General features: G+C 41.8%; 1 protein-coding gene across 9 annotated transcripts in view; it reads left to right on the forward strand.

Moving 5' to 3' along the window:
- LOC112467318 (histamine H2 receptor-like) overlaps nt 1–8704 on the forward strand; it is a 170808-nt gene that overhangs the window by 140034 nt on the left and 22070 nt on the right. The window lies entirely within an intron of this gene.

Below are 8704 nucleotides of genomic sequence, written 5' to 3' on the forward strand. Positions count from 1 at the left end.
ACCAGCTCCCGATAGAGGTTGAAGAAAATCGCTTTCAACTTTGGACGACCATAAAATGTAAAATAAGATTTTTATAAGAACCGCATCATCGTGTTTCGAACAAGATTAATAACGTAATAACGTAACAACGTAGAAGTATTATCTGGCAGGTTCATTAAAAAAGTAGGTTTCTTATTTCCGACTGATAAGAATTGACCTTAAATTCAGAAAGAACTTCCGTGTCTTTTAATAGGAGGAGTTTAAAAATAAGAGGATTAATATCGCTCAAGCGATATAATAGCCGCGCGCGCGCGAGAGCAGCATCCGTGAAGATTTTATGAATTCTACTCATATTTTAGTAATAATAAAATTAGTTTTATTAACAATGAAAGGAATAAAAGACGAGGCTAATAGTACATCTGCGATTTCTTAAAAAATGCTATATAAAAATCTAAATGTATGAGTTGCATAAATAATAAAAACTGTTTGGTACTTAACAAAATCACATTTCCTATTTTGTTACGCCATTAGTATTTACCATCGAGAGGAAGTTGTTTAATAATAGAGCGCAAGTCAAATTGATACAACTATTAGATACGATACGCCACAGTTTATACGTGAAATTCGCGAAAAATGGGTTTTCCTTTATCGTGGCGCACAGCGTACGTGATCGATATTGTGTCGTAATATTTCAGTAGCTCGTCTGACGACACACGGTGACTCTCGTGAGAGAGGCGCTTGAGCATCGTAAAGGAAAGCCGGAGGCAGGGTGCGAAAATTGTTTCTTTGTTCCAAGCTAGAGAAGACAGCAAAGAATTCACTTTAATTTTACACTTTGAAGCGCCCTCGGACACAAAGACCGGACGGTGGACTTCAGATCACAGAGTGACCCGCCAGACAATATTTCCGCTAGCAAGACGCGCGCACAGTTTCCTTGGAATTCTTCGAGGTCCCGTAAATGATCTTCACGGTAGATAAAAATAAGAGAACGCTTTTCGCGCGCGCGAAAACGTCTCGCGCGTTTCTTCCGACGTTGGCGCTCGTCGCGAATTTATTCGCGAGACGAGACATACACGAGAGACGGAGACGAATGCCATCAGCGTCCGCGAAATTTCCCGCGGAGAATCGCTGGAATCGTGTCGACGAGCTCTCGCCGGACCTGGACAATTTCGCATTCATTCAGAAATGCATTCTGCAAGTTTTCAGTCGGCCGCGCGTACAGAGACACATAATAGACGCGGCCGGCAATTATGCCGCCGCGCAAACGGCCGCTGATTACTCCGCATTCACGGATTACGCCCCGTCCGGGCACCGTCGCGTCGTTCCGTTCCGGCGCAATATCGTGGAGGAGTTGCGAGGATAATGACTGACGGGGGAGACGTAATAAACGGTGGCCTTCTCCTCTTTTATCGTCGCGACGCGACGAGGTCGGACGTAGACCATTGCGAGGCGAAACCGCCGCCATTCGGACGGGCTCTAAAACCCCAAGGTGCTACCTAATCCTGAAATTGTCGTGTAAAACGTTACGATTTGTAACCTTCTCCCTCCCCTTACGTTTCTGGTTAAATGCATTTCTGTAACTCGACTCTTTGAACCTCACGCTCCGCTCGTAAATGCGTCACAGGGTTACGTTGGCTCTGCTAAGTGCACTTTGTATTCGTGAATATTGTAGCGAACATTACGGGCGTTGATTGCCATCTGATTGCTGTGTTCTATGCGATTTTGCTAAAGGAATTAGTTTTTAATGATTTATGCAATTAGAAGCCAATTTGTGGGATGTTTCCATTAATTTTCGCGTTATGCCATATAAAGTGCCATATAAAGTCTTCTTTTTATCTAGATGATTTATATTTAGAAGTAAAGCATCTTGTATTTACGTTAAAATTTATGTTAATTAAATTTGTATTTTTCAATTGTGTTTCAAACTTATCAACGCGATATCTGTTTTTATTTCCCTAATATGTTTTTTGTCACAAAATAATTTTGAAGGAAAAGACACTTGTGTTTAATTCTGCCAAGTTTAGAATTAACGATTGATTCCTTGAATCGGAGTCTTGGACTTGATTTGAATTCGATGTTTAATTAACGCGGAAAATTTGATGGGAAAAGCCTAATTGCAAAGACGGGGAAGTTGACGGCTAAGTTTCTTAACGAATCTGTCATTAACAGTTGATTCAATGGTAAAAGTTAGGCATCCTGTATTCAAGGAAATAGAGATGTAAAGAGAAAAATTCCTTATTTCTCGTTTAATTTTCTAATGTACTTTTTCCAGGAAGTGTTAATTATATTTTGTTGATTTTTCGGGACAGCGTCTTAAACAATAGAGAAACGAAAGGCGAAGAGAAAGGAAACGAACGCGGATATATAGACGAGCTACTTATCTACGTTGCGAATGCATACACACTTAAAGGAAACGAGCGTGCACTTAATAGTTTCCCTCGGGCGACGGTCACGGTACTGAAAATATCAATTCCAGCTGCGCTCTCGGGAGCAACCTAATCTGGCAGCGTAGCGTGAAACGATTTAAATCCAGTTCCGTAGCGGCGCTACACACTAAGGAGATTTCAGTTAAGCCAATTCGCCGTGTGGGATTAAAATTTAATCTCAAAAAGATGTTAACAAATAGCGGATGGAATTCTTGCCGTCGGTCGTCGTCGTCGTTCCGCCGCGCCGCGCCGATCGTCCGCTCGCGCTCGCGCCGCGCCGTCAGCTCGACAAGTTAAATCCGCGCGCGCCGCGCCGCGCCGCGCCGGTTCGTTATCCCGGTCCGGATAAAGGATCGAGTTAGACGCTTGTCATATGCACGTGGCACATTTTTGTACGCGTCAGATGTTCTGACGGAAATTAACGATGCAGATTTTAAAGGGCGGAATTCTATGCAGATCGCGCGCTCGCGCTCGCGTGGACAAAGTCGCGCCGCGCCCCGTCGCATTCCTGCCTCGAATCGTATTAATTAAAAAACGGGGGGGAACGTTCCGTAATGAAAAATCCGTCGTTCCGGCGCGGATCGTACACGGGATCGCATATCTCGACTCGGTATTGTTCGATTGTGACACAGGCCGCCGCTCGCGATACCTATTATGCTCGCAATATATATTGGCGATATTATGAACGCGCGTTTGCTTTAGAGCGTGGCATAAAGAAGCTCCTATTGAGATTCTCCATTTTAATTCTCTTAGCAATATTGCGATACGATATACTACAATGCTGGCAGTACCAATCTTGTTTTTCTTCCGCGCGTGGGTGTCCTTTTTTTTTGGGAGGGGACGCGCAATAAAGAGATCCGTGTACCTCGTATTCGCACAGCATCAGTTCCTCTATTAATATTTCGAAATTGCCGACCGATTGTGCTCGGTCACACAAAAGATCGAGGCCAGGTGGGATCTACTGTGCTTCAAGGCCATTTAATGGATTCTTTCGTCGAGCGCGGTGTATTGTTTAAGGGAATAAATAAAGCAAATAGAAGAGCGCGCAGAAATTTCCTGCGGTGGAAGGTATTAAACATCTTGCGTCAATGACAGTTTAATCGATTTTATTATTAAGCCCAGGAATATAATGCCACGTGCATTAAATGCATGGATATTGTGTGCAGTATAACGTATTGAATGACACATAATATGCGTTATTGTGCCGCTTAAAAAAGAAAAAAAGCGTGCAAAACCTGATATAATATGTTGCGAATGGAAAGCGATTTTCCTCATTAGGAAAAATTTAAATTGTTGTGCCATAATGGTTATATGGAATGTAAGGTATTTTTTTATATCTACATTTCTTTAAGATTTCTTAAGTAATTTGGAGTATTTCCGGAGATATTTACGTAATTTTGAAAGAACTTTCTACGAATTTTAAACATCGGAGATGCAAATACGTGCGACAAAACTTTATTTTTCATCTCAATCTTTAGATTTTAATTTGAGATTTGGTTACAAATTTGATGATCGTAGAATGTAAGAAAAATAATATCGGATTACTATTAGTTATTGTTAGTTTTAGTTATTTACTGGCGAAGTAAATGTTATTTATTTGGTTACTAGTTATTATTAATTTTAAATAAATTACTATTAATTTTAATGAAATTGCTATCAATTTACGTACCAACAACCGCATTGTACTCTCATAGCCCATTTATTACCTCACTGTATTGGTTTTATTATCGAGCGTTCTAAGTTGGTTTTACTTTTTACTCAGAAATAATATTGTACTAAATTTTCATTAAGAAGTGGCGGCAAGTCTGATATATACGTTGATACCATTTTTAATCTCGACTTATAATTTATAATTGTTCTTCTGCATGCATAATTGCCGTGGTGCGTGGCGCTTACGCCGTAGTAAGCGCGTGACGTATTATCGAGGATCTCGCGAGCAAAAAGCAAGAAATTTAAGTGCGACACCGAAGTTCTCGATTTACGAGCGACACCGTCGTCAGAAAGTTATGCGATAAATAAGGCGGTGAAAAAAAAAGAATACGCAGAATACCGGTTCGTAGACCATTCGAGACGATTTGCGGCGGTCGCGTGTAATGATACGCACGCCAGTAATAGCTAACTAAAAATTCATTCCTGTCGCGGACAGAAATAGTAATCGGTGCGATGCTGTGTTTCACATGATTTAAAATCCATTTAGGTAAGACGATACTACAGAGGGCGGGCAAGGAGATAAAGAGGTCGAGATTATGAAGGGATCTACCTGCATGGTGGGTGCGTGCTTTTAGGATTCAGGTTTTTTGCGCGCGAAAAAGGAGCTAATAAAAATTTCCTTCTGCTCAAGATCGTGTTACGCAGTCTCGCCGTTCTCTCCTCGGTTGGTCTTCCATAATCTTAAAATTCAGGTATCGTAGTATCGTAGTGGAGGTAACAATTCAATTTGCAATGAATAAACGGTTTTTTATTTTGCAATTACTTATTTTTAACATTAACAGATCGCCATACGTGAAAGACATAAAAAACAATAAATTAAATTTAAAATATATAATTTCTATAATTTTAATATGGAGAGTTAATTAACCTCCATTAGTTAATTAACTTTAGTTAATTAACCATTTATTTATATAATTTTTTTAAAAGTAAATATTTACTTATAAATATACATAGCTTGAGTGAAACATGAAGAAATTATATTGATTTAACAAGTAGCTTAAATTTAAATAATTAAAAAATGACTGTTAATTATATTTGTCGTCGAAAAATATATTGTAGAACGTTTTTTGTTTTCAGACTGTATTGTAAATCGTCATAATTTTCACGTTTTTATTAATTCCGTTCGTTCTGTCCCTCGTAAAAGCATGTCAAAAATGTAGTCGCGGGAAATTACAGCATCTCGCACCAAATATCGACGATGCATTATTTATTAAAAGATGCCGGTGTACGTGACCCGGATGTCAAGGGGATCCGGGTGCCGTGAAACTTCCGGGCCGTTTCGAGCACTTTTCTAGAGGAATTTTTTGCTTAGCCGTGTACATTCTCACGACTACGCCGTCTCTCTTTCTATAACCCTCTCTTCCTCATAAAGCCTCGCCTCGGTGACTTCTTATCCTCCGGCTGCCTTAAGCCCACTTTACACTCCAGAAACTTTCTCGTAACCTTCCCGGCCGACGCGTCACGTAATCGCGTAACTCCCGCCATCCGCGAAATTTGTTGTCGCTTTTATCACACCGGCACGTACGTTTTCCCGCAGAAATTTTATTTTCCGCCCTGTAATCGTCCATCGACGGTTTATACGCGGCCGATCGGCGTGCGATGGCTCAAGAATCTACTTTACAACGTCTCCTCTTGGATTAAAAGAGTTATAGCGTTATATATCCAATCCATAACTATACTTCAGGGTAAGACGTATAAAGGCAATGGCGCGTAATTGCACAGATCGTTTAACGTTAAAAATGTGTCATTCGCTTTTGCGTTATTCGATACGTTCTCATGATGGTTTATTAATTATTTAGATTATTTAGATCGGTAGCTCCTCGCTCGGGACCGGGGTAAGGCGACATCGAATGCTTGTTAAATTGGCAGGAAGGCTCATGTTTATTTTGTACTGTGAGTTCCGCAACGGTTTACATATATAAATACGGAATGAACATGTTTTGATCGTTACGGACGCGTGAACATTAACTCTTAACTCTGGCTGGCCCGCGCGTCCCCTTTCACGGTCTTAATGATATGCCGGGTGAATATTCATTTGCGGATTACTTTCATGCAAATTAACGGCGCCACTCCTCGAGCATCGATGGCACTCGCGCGCGTACGCGGGTGTGCGGAGTTCCGAAAGTCTTAAAATGAAGCAGTTTGCAAACTTGATACGAACCTAATTACTCCTCGCCGGCTTTATCGTCAATAAAACATGGTATATATCGCGGCGCCGTAATTTCGATTTCGGCCGCTTTAATGAGTCGTAAAAAAGTCGAAATGCGCGCCGACCGGAACGGTCGTCCGGAAGATTGTCATACACGTTCTTTTTCGGGTGGGTCGCAAGCGCCCGTATCCGCGTATGTCGACGCCGTAAAAATTTTAGCGCGACTTCCGCTAGCACGGACGGCGGTCGATCGGGGTACACAAGTGGCGAGGGGTGGCAATTAAACGTGTGCGAGCGCTATCGTTGCAATTAAACACCGCACTTTATCCCCCGTCCGTCGGATACGAGACACGAGAAACGGACATAGACTAGACTTGGCGCGCGGGGGGGGGGGGGGTGTTAAACTGTATCCCCGGCTATCATCGATCCCACCGAAATCCGATATCACCACGCGGAGCGAGACTGCTGGGTGTAACAATAGATCTCGCGGGGTTTCCTGCCGTCTGCATTCACGGGTCGAGTCATATGTAAGACGACTCTCGCGCCTCCGCCGCCTGTATGAATGGAAATATGAAATTTCCGACTGCAAGACGTGTCGAGGGGACAATGTCGCCGTCGCGCGTCGGTCGGTCTACTCGGGCTCGGAGTGCTCGGACTAGGCGACTCGCTCTCTCCGTCTCTTTCTCCGTCGCGCGCATCTCCAAATAGATAAAGCGACAATCCGTCCGGGGGACGTGGCAATAGCCGAATTTTGTGGCTCCTCGTGTATGGAGATTGTGTGTGGAGATCTCAATTGTAAAGCGGGAGAGTAGATTTCGCCGTACAGTCGGAATAATTCAAAAGACTGCATTCGTATGCCCCGTTAACATCCCAGATTTCTGAGTCAATCCTGCTCTTTCTTTTTTTTTCCTATGCGCGGAGACGCAATCACATCTTCTTGTAATTTAGCTCATTCAGGATCTACCGTCGATGGACCCTGGTGGTTCTTCGTCAACATCCCGTTGTAAGCACATCCATCGTTGCGCGCTTTGGTAGACGCGCGCTCCTAGGTTCGAGAGGACGAACGTGTAACTCGTTTTTTACGCATACATTCGAACGGGATTGGAGGAGACTCGTGAAACGTGAGATGCTCTCTTCCGCCGATGGGACCGTTTGCATCTTTTTGCATCGCGAATGAGATCCACTTTCGCAAGGTGTAGCAATGAGATTGTAATCTATACGTCTCGTCGAGTAGTCAGACAGTCGGAGACACCTCTCGAAATAGATCTACAATTTAAAAGCCGCTTAAAGCGGACGTAAGAGTCGTACCCCCCCCCCCCCCGAATTCGTAAGACTTACAAGTTCTTTGCACAGGGTGTTTTAAAATCATCGTGACATTTATTCGGCCTGTGGACTTTTGATTTCCGTATCTTTTGAATCGCGAGAAATTAGGAACAGAGTCTCGCAAATTACATAATAAATGGCAAAAGTTTAGTGTATTTATACAATTCCAGTTGGTTTTTACTTTAACGGACATAGATATATCAAGACATATCTAATATCAAAAATTTGCAATGTCAAAAATAAAAATTAACAGTTCATGAAAAACTGAATAGTGATCAATTCAGTTCTTATCCATGAAGAATCTTTAAAAGGTTGAAGAAAGCCTTAGAAGTGAGATCGAGTTTTGGGACATCTCGTATACAACGAACATCGATCATTCCCGGCTGATCCTCTTTCGTGCGAAGATGGAAGCGGGAATTTGCAGTTACCGCTTTTTCCACGGCATGAATGGTGTCTCGCTCACTCGCAGAAGTCGTTTTTCAATTAGGAAAAGATACCGGCGACGTCGCGGGGAAATTGATTCGACGTCGATGTGCGTGAAAGATCACGTAACGGGATTGATGAGATTATTGGCTCGAGGGGCTCGCCATTTCAAGCCCTAATGCAACAAGTGAAAATATTTCTATAAGTAACGAACGATGGCTCGTCGATCGGAAGAAAGAGTGATGATGCAGCTTTATTATTAAACGCAATTTTCGCGATCAATTTCTTCGTGCCCGCCGCCCAGCGGAATAGACCGTGTTAAACATTTAAATGGCCGCCCGAGGCTTCATTTGCTAATGAAAATTTAAGATCCACTTTGGAAACGCTATGGGCACACCCAAGACATTTCTATTCATGTGTAGAATATAGCAGAATAGATAAGCTTCATACATAAATTGATAGTAGGTACAATTAATATTAATGTTAATCATATAAATTATAATAATAAACATAATAATCTAAATTAAAACACATGACCTATATTTTTGTCATTTACGTGCGCAAAATTGAAAAGAAGAGTTTAAAAGTTTGTATATAAAAAATTATAAATGTAAATGTTTTATATTTTGGACGTTGAAAAATGAAAGATGTCTTTTTTGAAGATTTTATTACGATTAGCATTATATCTCAACAT

The sequence above is a fragment of the Temnothorax curvispinosus genome, unplaced genomic scaffold (assembly GCF_003070985.1).
Source record: "Temnothorax curvispinosus isolate PA1 unplaced genomic scaffold, ASM307098v1 QBEX01017148.1, whole genome shotgun sequence".
NCBI lineage: Eukaryota > Metazoa > Arthropoda > Insecta > Hymenoptera > Formicidae > Temnothorax > Temnothorax curvispinosus.